This window comes from Nilaparvata lugens, chromosome 10 (assembly GCF_014356525.2).
Source record: "Nilaparvata lugens isolate BPH chromosome 10, ASM1435652v1, whole genome shotgun sequence".
Taxonomy (NCBI): domain Eukaryota; kingdom Metazoa; phylum Arthropoda; class Insecta; order Hemiptera; family Delphacidae; genus Nilaparvata; species Nilaparvata lugens.
In genome coordinates this window covers 11,370,651-11,384,291 of record NC_052513.1, presented here as the reverse complement: position 1 = coordinate 11,384,291, position 13,641 = coordinate 11,370,651, and the positions used below count along the sequence as shown (strand labels likewise).

At 32.8% G+C, this 13,641-nt stretch overlaps 1 protein-coding gene across 2 annotated transcripts in view; it reads right to left on the bottom strand.

Moving 5' to 3' along the window:
* LOC111043270 (sodium/bile acid cotransporter 5) overlaps positions 1–10,561 on the bottom strand; it is a 43,918-nt gene extending 33,357 nt beyond the window's left edge. Inside the window, exon 1 of one of the 2 annotated variants that reach the window (XM_039436280.1) lies at positions 10,328–10,561. The gene's annotated coding sequence lies outside the window, so the exon portion shown is untranslated. Of the gene's footprint in view, positions 1–7,758; positions 8,037–10,327 lie in introns of those variants that run through there. The other variant, XM_039436279.1, reaches the window with a different exon arrangement.
* Between the last annotated feature and the right edge of the window lie 3,080 nt (positions 10,562–13,641).

The window sequence follows — 13,641 nt, the reverse complement described above, 5'->3', positions numbered from 1 at the left end:
GTTTGTCCACACTGTTCATTTTATAAAGCTGTATGAGGTGAGAAAATAAAAATGAATGCTAATTGGAAACTGGGAAGGATTTGTCCATCAACCGAGGTTGAGTGGTAGAGAGGACTTGAAGTCCTAACTCCGCCTAAAAAGAATTTTTTTATTTTGTTTCATCTCGAATGGAATGTATAAAGTAAGTTGTTTCCTCCATAAATTAATTCATTTGCTTTCCGTGTGCAATATTCAATCATGAAGGGACTGAATCTTTTCCTACTTATAGAAAAATATTTATAATACCAGAACCTTTCGATAAAAACCTTATTTTCCTTTACAACATTGATTCGTCGTAGTTTATAAAAAAAACATAATTGTGACTAATATAGGAAACATTGAGAGAATGAAGAACGTTGATTAGAATATGATTACACAACAAAATTTTAAATTTATGATCTGAAAAATTTGCAATAAAATACAACGAGGAAAATCTTCAGATAAATTAAATCTGACTTGTAACTTCACTGCATATTATAAGACACCAAGAACATTGTTCAACGAAATCACTCAAATCTAAGCTCATCTCGATTCTAGAATAAATCTACAGGGTTGACAAATCCTCAATCATTCGAGAGTTATGGATAACCGGATCCCACGTACTTATACTTGAAGAAATCCTACATATTCTCAGCAGTTTCAAATACGGAGCTTATCTTGCTTAATACACTTGGTCGTCGACTTCAAGGTTTCATAACGTTGAGGAGGTGAATTTGTGAATACCAACAACAACCAGAACACCGTGAGAGTTGATTTAGTGAAAGGAGCTTTACAGATATTCACTTAAAATTGTCAGCATTGGTAGAATGGAAAGCGTTGGTGTTATTTAAAAGAAATGCTGACAGTGTGGAGTGAATCTAGCCATATGACTCGAGGCCACAGCTGTACCGCACCTACTCGGAATCTTGCTCCATTCTCCGGATCTTTATCCTTTCATCACTCTTTGCTGCCTGTGTTTATCCGTCGCACCCTTTTCTCTTTCATTCAACCACTAATAACGAACGACAATATTGATTCTGGCATATGATAGAAATTATTGATAATTTGAGAAATGCGTACAAAATAGGAGCAGGTCCAGATGGTGGGTGTTCTTGACCCTTTCAGTTCAGCATGAAAACACTTTGAAGTTGGAATTATAATTAGCGATAACCTGAGAGATGTGGTTTAAAGATAATCACAGATCAACGATCTGCTCCATTTTTTGTGTTTTGGTTGTGAAATCATGATTGAAAGATCAAGCAGGTCATAAATCAAAGCAATCTGAATGGAGGTGGTCAATACAATCAGGTTTCTAAGGCTGATGAGAGGTTGTTCAAGGTGAGAATACATTTTACAACATAAATATCTAGCAAGTTAGATGTAAGTTGAAATAATGAACCATATCTTGTTTTCAGCATAGTTTTTAAATAGCATTTTTTAAAAATTTTAACCTGATTTTAATTTAAATCACTACGGTAGCCTACTTGAAAATCTCAAGTTTCTAATTGTATAATCTAGTCCAGTCAAATGGTAATTTTTCAGGAAACATTCCCGAAAGAATTTTTTCGTCAGTTTACTATGTTTATTTTGGGGCGCTGAATTCAAATCTGAAATTTTCTGACACGATTCACCCCTAAAAACACCCAAATTTTCAGACTTTTTTCAATTTTTCAATTCTATTTCAAAAATCTAAGGTTTTACTAGAAAATCCTTCACTACAAAATTAAAGACGATAAAATTTTCAATAAATTGAGTAGTCATGCAGGATTCTACGATTTCCGATTTTGGAGTTTCAGATTAAAAAAGGGTATTTTTCAAGTTATTTTTGAAATTCTGGAAACTCTCTACCTCCACTCAATACAACTTATACAACTTGGTGTATTAAAGTAATGGTGAAAAATGACATATCATGTGAAAGTATAATTCTAATCAAGAACTGCCGAGACTGTGAAAATGAGGGAAATATCGTTAATTTCTTGATTTTTTGAAGCGAACGAATCTTACTTCAAGAATACATTTCTACAAAAATAATTAACTTCATATGAAAGAGAGGATTCCGCTGTACAATTCAAGACCAAGTACTATTTTTTATCATATCGGGTTACCGAGATACACAGCTTTGAATATAGAAATTGGCCATTTTTATGGAAAATATGGGCTAAAGTACAACTACAGATCTACAGAGATTTCTCTATAGAGAAAAAATTGAATTACAAGATTAGAAGAGGGAATTAACAGCTTGCAAAATTTAGAGGCAATATTTGCTAACAAGTCATTTCATTTTAATTATTAGATATTTTCTCACAGTGTAAAGGCCAGCCACTATACTGTAATCACTCCACAAATTAAATCATGTCACAATTTTTGACAGAATACGTTTCGTCATCAGAGATTCGGCTAGATGCCACAACAAAGTAGTGTGCACCTGCATAGTTCATATTTTACAAGCCCAGGAGGACATTATAGATAACGAACTTTACTAATTGCTCTGCCGGTATTTAGAACACAGAACTGGAATAGAGTGTTGTTTCATCAGTGGGACCTGACTAGATGGGGCCCACTAAGAAGTAAGAAGCCTGAAGCCAGAAGAATGAGCGAGGTCATTCCGAGTTGTGAGGGGAAAAGTGGAAGGACACCGTCTATTCAATTCTTGCAACTGGCTTCTCTCAGGACTGCAATCATCAACACTCACACACACACACACCACACACACACACACACCCTCACACGCACATCAGACCGCTATGCCTACAAGGCTCAAGACACGTAAGCCTGATTCAATGTAGTGAGTCAAATCATACTTTCTTACAGTACATTACGCTGAAAACTTGAAGAAAAGTCCCTTACTTGGCTGTAAGGAGTTGTTTGCTCTACATGACTTGTCTAACCCCTTCTGGAATTCAACTTTCATTTATTGAAATTCTTATATTTTTAAAGCAACTGGGTTATTAATGTTATTGTCTTTATAGTTATAAAAATAAATGCAAATATATTAATTTCACAAACGTTTATGTTTATGTACAGAATGAACAGTTCTAATCTAGTATATATTTGTCGCATTATTTGAATAATCATTTCTAGAAGAAGATAAAAAAGTACTATAATTATTTTCGGAATAGAAGTTGTGATTAATTATAATAGGGATTGTTAATTTTTACTCAAATGAAATAGCCTAGGATAAAAAGGTGGCAAAGAGCGTACTCATGGACTCTTGTTATTCAATGTATTTTCACGTTTTTTCAGTTATTTTTCTTCGGAAATACTACCAGAGTGGACCGTTAATTCACTTGGAATAACCGCAGTTAATAATATATTCGTCGTGTTTAAATAAATAAACTCGTGTTTAGGCGTGGAAAACTTGAAAGGATGATGATTAAAAGGAATATAAGGACTTTTTGAATAAATACTACCTGGATTGGACATTCTTCAAGATAAATAGAATGTAAATACAAAAACAGAAAAAATACATAACAATAACGATAAGTCGAATTGACTTGTATGTTATGATTACAACATCATGATATTAGATTCATTAATTAATAATAAATCATAAGGGAGTTAATAATTTAAAAGTAAGAAAAAATAAAATTATTTAAGGTAATACAACTTGTGCCTAACTTAGCCAAGATAGCTGGATTATACAAAGAAATTCCAAATGAATTATTCTGATTTAACAGCAAGTGCTGAATAATTGCAATATTCTACTTACTTCTATCTTCTAAAGAATCAGATTCTTTGAATCAAAATAATTTCAGCAACGCATTTTGAACAGATTATTATTTTGTGCAAGGTTGGAAATGTATTGAGCATAGGTGGAATTGGGTTAAGGCTAAACTCAAGTCATGGTTGATACAATACCTTCGTCGACAGTGCAAGTACACCCTAGTCGTGTTTAGGCGTGAAAAACATGAAAGAATGATGATTATAAGGAATATAAGGACCTTTTGAAGGAATACTACCGTGTTCAATACTGTAGTAGAACAATGCTCACAATATTATTTGAAAGGATGGAATATGACCTCAACTGACACTGGCTGGATTCAAGGACTTGAATCGCAATTTATCAGTATTATTTAGAGAGTTGTGGAATGGATAGATCCATGCTTATTTTTACTGTTCACTCAACAGAAACCTATAATAAATTTTTCTTCGGTATATAATTTTGAATAAAAAATTTCAACTCACGCTAAGTGGCTAATAGCAAGCGTTTTGTAGGTATGTCAGTCTGAGGATGCCTTTCGATTTCGTCAAGGCAAAACGGTTGTTCCACATTAGTCACGGAAGGAGAACTTTAGTCAGTTCGGTATTCAGTCAGAGCTGATCAAAGGACCAAAATATTATTTTCAAAATTTATAATACATAGGAGGATTGGGAGAAAATATATATGTTGGAAAACGTTTGTTTTAATTCACAGTGGTTTTGAAATCACAGAAGGAAATCCTTTAGTCGGTTCAGTCAAAACTGGTCAAAGGACCAAAATATGATTTTTATAATTTTTAATAAGGAGACAATAAACAGGAGGGTTGGGCGGATTATTCACTATATTGGAAAAAGGAATCCTCCTGAATTTATAGTACAGTATCAAAATGATTCTCTTTCTGTACAAAGAATTCATATGATGTTTTATTCTTTCTTCATTGGAGAGAATTAGTGAGATCTTCTACTATCTTCCCATACGTTTGTTAGGGGTTATTATTCCGGAATCTTCATTATATTATAGAGAAAAGAATACTTTCTTTTATAAGGATATTCGTTTGTCTCTGATAATACATTGAAATCTATGAGTAAGAGCATCAATGTTATCACAAAATACTTTTATACTATGGTTCTCAACAGGTTTGATTCCTGGCTTTGGATGTCACCTCATAACCTACGCATGAACTAGAATGTGTAAGAATAATGTACCGTACAGTTGATACGGTTGTACATGAAAGTAGCATTTGATAAAAGAGTATGATTACAATCGTCAAGGATTACCACATGAAACGTATTAATATTTGCATTTTAGTTACTTAAAATACACTATTTAGATTGATTCATGAATTTCCATTGCATTACATAATTTCATCGAGCTTTTCAACCTCTTTTGAAGATTATAAAATTGGATAAAGGGTTTCACCGTTCAATAGTGAGCCTGACCTGGATTTCGTCTAGAATTCAAATAGCTCCTTATTAAGAGAGCTTTGTCATCAATAACATGGCAATCTGGAGGCTCTTGACCCGGTGTTTGTTCATCCAAAATGTTGACAAATAACAAAATGTCATACAAAACTGTCACCAACATTTCCTCAAGAGAATGAACACTGGGATGCACCGAATACTCAAGCTATCAAACGTTACAAAACTAAACTCTAGCTTTAGATGTATGACACAAAACATTATTTTCCTACAGTTACGTTGAAAAGTGGCCATTGCTGCACTGATTACAGAACGCAAAGAATCACTTTTCCGCTCTAGTGCGGGAAAAATTTTTCTGCACTCCAGATTTGCAACATGGCAACGCAAAATACTTAGTAGGTTATATGGAGCAACAGTGCAGCAAAATCAAAATGAAGTTGGTAACAGTGACTGCTGTGGCTGCTATAGTGAGCAGAGGTGCAACGAAGCACAACGCGCTAATTATTATTCATTATATATTATAACCAAGGACAACGAGGACTTTAGGATTTTAGGATTAAGGTTTTTATCAATAATAAAATTACACAGAAAAACATTTGATGGATTTCAGGCAATTTTACCCATAATTACCCACTTTTCATATTCAATGGTAACTGTAGGAAAAACTTAATGTGAAATACGTGCGCAAAGTTCCTCTGCTGCACTCAAGAAACCATTCCGCCCTCGCCTACGGCTCGGGCGTAAACGTTTCTTTCGGTACCGCAAAATATATTTGCTTACTTGCATAAATCTTTCTCAAAAATCTATTCAATCTTACAAACTTTGTTTCATAAATCTGAAAACTTATCAACTGTAGCGACAACAATACATTAAGCGCGTGGAAGTTCCATATGTGGACTTTATTGCCCATCACACTTGAATATTTTACGAGATGAACCTTTAGAGCTACACCATTAAACAGAAAATAATTCTGAAACTTATTACATTTGGAGCTTATTCTACATGGAGCTTTGCAGCTTCTGGAGACGATATTTTGCCGTCCTTATTCCTTGAATCTTTAGGATTCATTTTTAATAATAAATTATTATTTTTCTTATTATAATTGAGAAAATTATATTCATTCTTCAAATTTGAAGTTGATTATTGATGAGAATAGGACTTTGATGAAATTGGTGAAAACTTTACCAATTGGTATTGTAAACTATGTCATTTCTAATGTTGTGGGATTTATTGATAAGAAAAGAAGACCCATACAGGTGATCAGCCTCACTGTTCCTCACATAGAATAAAAAGTAACAAGCATCTGATACTGCTGTTGGACGGGTGGCCGGTGGTCGAACACATATTTTCAGTGGTCAGGAACTCCCTTGGAACTCAATCCATGAATCTTACCGTCAATCAATATTCCATCACCCTTGCACAAAACCAGGACTCATGATCTGAATGATAACTAATCATTACCAGGTGCTACAAAACTAAAACCATGATGATTAAAAAGAAGAAAAAGTCATTGGCGACCAACATCAAGTTTTGAGCGATATTAATCATGATGAAACTAAACATGAGGACTTAGGAAACCTATTTAAAGTTGATTTGATAGTCAACTACTTAATCACAAGCCGCATATTCTAATGAATCTTTTTGAATACAACTTAATGATTTACCATGAAAATTGAGAATTTAAAATGTTGATAATTAAAATGATAATAGTTCAAATCTGATATAATAATAATTATGATGATTACATGGTTGTTAGTTGTTTTCTAATAATGATAAATATGATGTTATAATTTACATTGAATTTAGTTTACTAAAATTCAAGCCATTCACAGAGTTGAGAGAAGGTCATTGATACTAACTAGGGAACATGCTACCCATAACTTGAGGTGTAATTACCCTTAACTGTTACTCTTATATTGAAAGCATAACAATATATTCATTTATTTAGTTTACTTACTAATATTTTAAGTAAGAACAAATACACATCAGTCTGAAGACTAAATGGCAAATTTATAGTTATTGAAAAAATTAAACTGAAGCGAATGACACAGGAGAAGGGAAAATCAGTCAACCCCAATAACCAATAAAAGTAAGGATTGAATAGGGAGAGAATCACCAAATTTCTCTCACTATAATGTTTATACTTCATTTAAAATAATGTGGATTTATCTTAGATAATAATATTTATTTAGAATTATTATTTACCTACTTTAAAATAATTAATTTTAAATAACCTCGAACTCTATAATTTTTCCACTTTACTTTGAAGTGTTTCAAGTGTTTTTATAGTAAATGGGATTTTCAACCTGATTAAGTAGGGAATTTAGGAGTAACCAAACTTTCTCTAGAAGCCTCCCACTAAATTTTAAAATTTCCATTTTCAACCCATTCAGATGACTTATACTAGATAAGAAATAGGATTCAACAAACTTTCTCAAAAAATTTGAAATTTTAATTTAAAAACCTCTCAAATATCTTCTACTCCCATTTGAATTGAATAGTCACCACAAACTTGCCAGCACTAAATTTGAATACATTTCCTGTTAGCTACATGAGACTTCAGTGTTCCAAACTAGCATTCCAAGTTTTACATGCCATACTGAACAGGTAAACGAAATTTACCTGCAGGAGATTCCCCGTTCACGGATGACGCAACTCTACAGCAGTCGCACTAACAAGAGAGCACGTAACTACTAGAAAGCATAAAAAATGGAAGCAAGCTGCAGCAGCCTCAAGGTAAACACTCTTCGATCAGAAACTAGTGAAAGTAAACGACACAGAACGCTCTACGACCGCACAGACTCAACAACTAATGCTCCGGCAGAACCGAAGGACTAAACTGACTGAACTCGTGTACTGTACTGTCCGTACTGTAAACAGAAGGAAACTTTCAATTGAAAAGAGCGGGGCTAAGCGGCTGAGTTAGTGCACGCGGAGTGGGGAATTCCGTCACGTCTACCAACTACTGAGGCTATCCGGTTACTGCAGTCATTGCCAACTGCACGGAGAAATAAACAATAAAATATTGAAGTTACTGTATTAATAGACAATACATGAGGAAAAGTTGAAAACAATAGTTTTATTGAGTTGTAATTGTAAAACCCTGGTTTGATGAATCAGGAAGGGTTAATAGGAAGAAGTTTACCAAATGGAGTTAAAATAACAGATTTCTTGTTGCAGAGAACATTGGGAAATCATTGTTGATACATAGATAAGGTTATGAAATATAGAATGTCCCATAAAGCTAGATTTGAAATTATAATTATATAATCATTTACGTGAAATTTTTATTTTCACAATTGAAAGTGCATATCCTGCGGTTAATTACAATGCACTTTTCAATGTAATGAAAAATATTGTAAAAATGATGTGAAGTAAATGATGATTTAAACAATAATTCAAATCTTGTGTTATTTATGGAAAACTCTATACGGTATCATGTTCAATAAAAAATATGAAAACATGAAATATAATGTGGATTACATTTTGTAAAAATTTGAAAAAACGAAATTTAAGTATCAATATGCCTGATAACGTGAGAAACGATGGGAAAGATGAAAAAATAATTCGTGAGGAACAGGGAAATGAATTACTTGTTATTAAAACATTATACATTTTTACAGTAATTATATATTTTTCAAATGTATAAATTAAAAATATTACAATGAGCAACTGAGAATTTTCAAGTAGAATTTGAATTTTTCTAAGATTTGCATAGTCTTCATTAATAAATAATCTTCTTACAAAATTTAAACAACAGCAACAGTACGTGTAGTACTACTATGTAAAATCAGAGAATAGGAGATATCCTGATATAGGCTATCGGATATCAATTCAAGTAGTCTGCGTAGAAAATGTAATAAGTACTGTAGGTTGGAAAATTGAGAAGTCATAAAGATTCTTATTTTGTACTGAAATATGAGCAATTATTTTATTGACCTGAAGAAGGGAACCATCCAAAATAGTTTTCAATATTACTTTATATGATATTGAAGCGGAAAAGTAACATGTCCTTCAAAATGGTTGACATAATGAATAACGTTATGCATTACAATAATAAGTAAATAGCTAAAGGTGAGATACTCTTTCCTAGCATGATAGAAATAATTGAAAACCCTAATCATACTATATTATAGCGTGGACTGATATGGGAACTCTTAATACCACAAGAATCTCTTATCACAGACAAGAATCGGTGACATTATCATTGAAATAAGTTATTTGAGAAAAATTAGGAATACATAGTTTAAATATTATATCATTATTAAAATTGTTGATTGATTGTCTATTATAATTATTGACATGATTGTCAAATATATAAATTTTTCAGCACAAGGGAGAAATCACATTCCTTCATAGAGTCTTTGCTAACTCCATGACCTAGAACTCCTTCAAGTACCTCCTGAAGTACTAACTCATGACCTATGGCTTCATTATTATAAAAACAATTGACTCAATATATAGATAGCTTGAATTAAAATTTTCCTTAATAATTTTATAAGAAAGCAAAAGACACAACTAAATAAAGTTCAATTTTTCAACTGGATGCCACCAAAATCAAAGATTTTTTAACAATGTCAGAATCTATGAAAAGAGTACCGGTAGTGAAGTAATTGATTCCTTAAGGGCTATTCGATAATTAACTAATCTATAAGTATTAATCCTTGAGGATATAGACAGGTAAATCATAGTTCAAAAAGCACTGTTTTTATTTTTTCAAGTGAGAAAACAGGCATGTTATTCAAAAGCTTAATCTAAAGCTCAAGCTGGTCTCCTCAAGATCTGACTTGCCTTTGAATAAATCATTATAATAGCTTATTGAAGAAAAACAAAACATTCAAATTTTTTTAAAAAATAATTAGATTTTGTAGGACATTATATATGAATTCTCGATTAATTTAATGCTCTTAAAGGAGTAACTTGAGTAAGAGTAAACTACTGAATTGTTAAATAGTGGGAAAAAACAAGTGTTATTGTGACTTTGTAAAAATAAAGGACAGGGTTACACACAGTAACCTTGAACCAAATTGAGTGAAAACTTGCAATTAATATTGGTGAACATCGATATACAGAATCTTAAATATGCAGCCCCATTTCGAGCTTTGAGCTACTACGATAATAAACAATATCGCTTTAAAAAAAACCAAAAACAGACTTAGGTTACAAGATTCAAGTGTTGAATTTAACTTACCAAGTTAGTAACAAAGTTGGTGCAAGTCAAATTGGTTACAAGTCAAAGTGAAGAATTGATAATACCTTCACAAACTATTTTAGTAGGAATGGGACATTCAATATATGATTTTTAAACTCCATCTAATAAATTTAATTAAAATACATTGAAGATGAAGACTCAAAATAGTTACGTCTGTGCGTGTGTGTTGATATTGAATTGATAGCTAAAACAAGGTTAGAATTAGAAAGTGTTCAAATGTGTTATTGACCAACAGCTGATTTTAAGAAACTTTCCGGCAAAGAGGATCCATGTTTTGATATTCCCAAACTATTTTTTTTTTCAATTCATTATCAAATTATTAAGTTATAATGGAATAATATTCATGGAATGAATCTAGATTCAGCTTGGAAAATTTTGATCCATATTGGAATATTTTTAGAATTATTCGTGTCAAGCTCGAACAGCGACAATGATAAATTGCATCACTACACCCCTATGACAAGCTAGAACTACTACAGTGAGGTCCACGTTATAATGGCAATGTTTAATTAGCAATGATATTGCTATCCTTGTCTTCAATTCAACAAAGTGAATATTGCTTTCTCTTTCTCACTCTGCTATGTTGCCAGATCGTCTTTCAACATTGTAGAATTAATAACTGATTAACAAAATATTTCATCTTAATTATGTAAATTCGTTATGAAGTAATAAAAAAAATAAAATTTATGTAATTAATAATTATGAACAGTTTATATTACATCAATGAACCTGTATCTGCTACCTTCTATAGAAGGCATTGGCAAGACAGAGGTTTCACAATGTTTTTCCACAGGAGTTTCTCTTTGTTAATTTTTTTGTAAAACCAATGGTTCTAGGCTCAACTCATACTCACGCGACTCAGATCGAGAAGAGACTCAACTCTAGTAAGTTGAGATCTTACTAGACTTCCGGACAGTTTAAATATGATATATTTAGATGTTATTTCTTACCCAGGAACAATGCTCCAGAGCAGGGGTCTCCAACTTTTTTCATCCAAGGGCCACATTGTTAATTCTTGGGAGGCCTAGAGGGCCAATAACAAGGATGGAATTTGACTTGTGGGGACACACACGACGGGGGATTTGGAGGGTGCACAATTATTATATAATATGAGAAGTTTTAAGTAGGAAGAAACAAACCAATTAATTTCATTTCAATACAGTCTAATTTATCGAGTGTAAAAAGCTCATAAGAAAACTTGACAATGCATGAATTTGCAAAAAGTTACCATGCTAAAAGAGAATAGGTACTCATTTTTAGTGAGAATTTGTTTTCCACTTGAATTGTCCGCCCATTTGAGATCAAACTTTGTGGTTTTGATCATTGAAATTGATTTCAAAAGTTCATCAGACAAGAAAGTATTTGAAAAATGTCTGCTCACACTTGAAGGTAGATCTAAAAAAGAGAAAACTTAGCTCGAGCATGGTTTTTTATATTTTTAATGTCTTTTTCTGGGAGAGAACTTTTAAATGAAAGTAGGTTTACCTTCTTTGTAGCGTTAAAACAGGGACATGTACAGTCCTCGCAGACCATTTGCTAATAGCTCACAATGGTTGATCGCTGCTTGTTTACAGCTAATTCTACACTTATTAAGAAATGGAGTGGCTAGTAAGAGAAGACTACTGAACTCACAATTGTTGTCAAAAATGTGTATAAATATATACTTTAAAAAATCTGTTGCAATAACTCTCGGCGGGTTGGACAAAATCCATAAGCGGGCCAGATGTGGCACGTGGGCCATAGGTTGGAGAGCCCTGTTCCAGAGTATTGACAGGGAGTTCATATAGGATCCACTATAAAAACCGTCTTTTAAATTATTCTTGTAAGAGAGATATTCAGCTGTTTTCATAATTGTCATCAACTCTTTATAATATTAAAAGCTGCGGGTCTCAGAGATAACAATACAACAGTTCTTGAGCTAGTTCTTCAAACCAGGGGGTCACCAGTCTATAATCAATATAATTGCAGGTAACCCAATTTGATCTGAATGTGTTTAGTTGGGTGCATACCAACTGACCCAATTCCCATTTGACCCAACCTACCACTTGACCCAATTTTTTAAATCGAGAAAAGCCGCGAAACCACTTGACCCAATAGACATCTGACCCAATATACCATTTGCCCCAATATTATAAACATCACAAAACCATCTGACCCAATTGACATCTGACCCAACCTACCACTAGACCCAACTACTGTGCTGCGCTCTCGTGGCATAGTTTATGGTGCGCAAAACATCAATGCCTTCTTGATGAGTGGTACTCCTTCGACAGCCATGACAGTTGACATTCCGATATTTTCTGGTAGATGTCAGGACGGTCAAGACTAACCTACTTATGTGGTGACATTTGGTACTACATTTTCAGTATTGTTTTCAAAAGCGGGAATCATAATTATTTTCAAAGTTGACTGCTTGAACTGTATTTCAGAATTATTGAACTGCCTTGATGGAATTAGAAAATGCCTTGATGGAAGATTAAATGCATTAATTATTATTTGAAGCTACAGTAGTTTAAAATATTGGAAATTTCAGTCCACGAGAAACACTTGATGATGTCTTGTTTAAAGATTAAAATATGGTAGGTAGAATACTAATAAAAATCAACAATATATACTCTTGTGAAAATAGAGTAGTATCTATTATGTTTCAATCTCTGCTATGTGAATTAGTAAACATTGAAATAGAATCTATCCATTCTAGAGCTAGAATATAAAATAATAATGAATAAAATGGCAATGTCGTTTCATTTATTCACCCATTAATCACCATGATCCTGAATTTGACCTTGGATCAAATTCAGTGAAATAGGCATAGTCTGTCCAAGCAAAGAAGACCCTCTGGAAAGATGGGAAATTGACTCAAGCTCGGTCAATATTGGTTCAAAAATTATCAATTTGACCTAAAATTGTAGGAAACAATTTGATCCACTATTAAGACCACATTTATAATGGAAATTTGATCTCATTTGCTATGTATCTTCTATAATATAACAACAAATAAATGGCCAACAATGGTCAATAGTAAATTTATTAATAATCATTACAAAGTAAAGTTTTATTTATCAGCAATGATGTGCAGATCTATGTTAGTCTGGTAGGGTATCTAACAAGAATGAGAAAAATAAGAGTTTCATGAGCTGAACCTTGTTCAGTTGACAATATGATCTTACAGCTGAAATCGTAAGTATATTCATTAGTCTATATTGTATCACTCCGGACTTGGCAATTTGTATTGAGACAGCTAGGCTGCTTTCATATTGTTGTATTTTGTCGTTTTGTTGCATGTATTAATG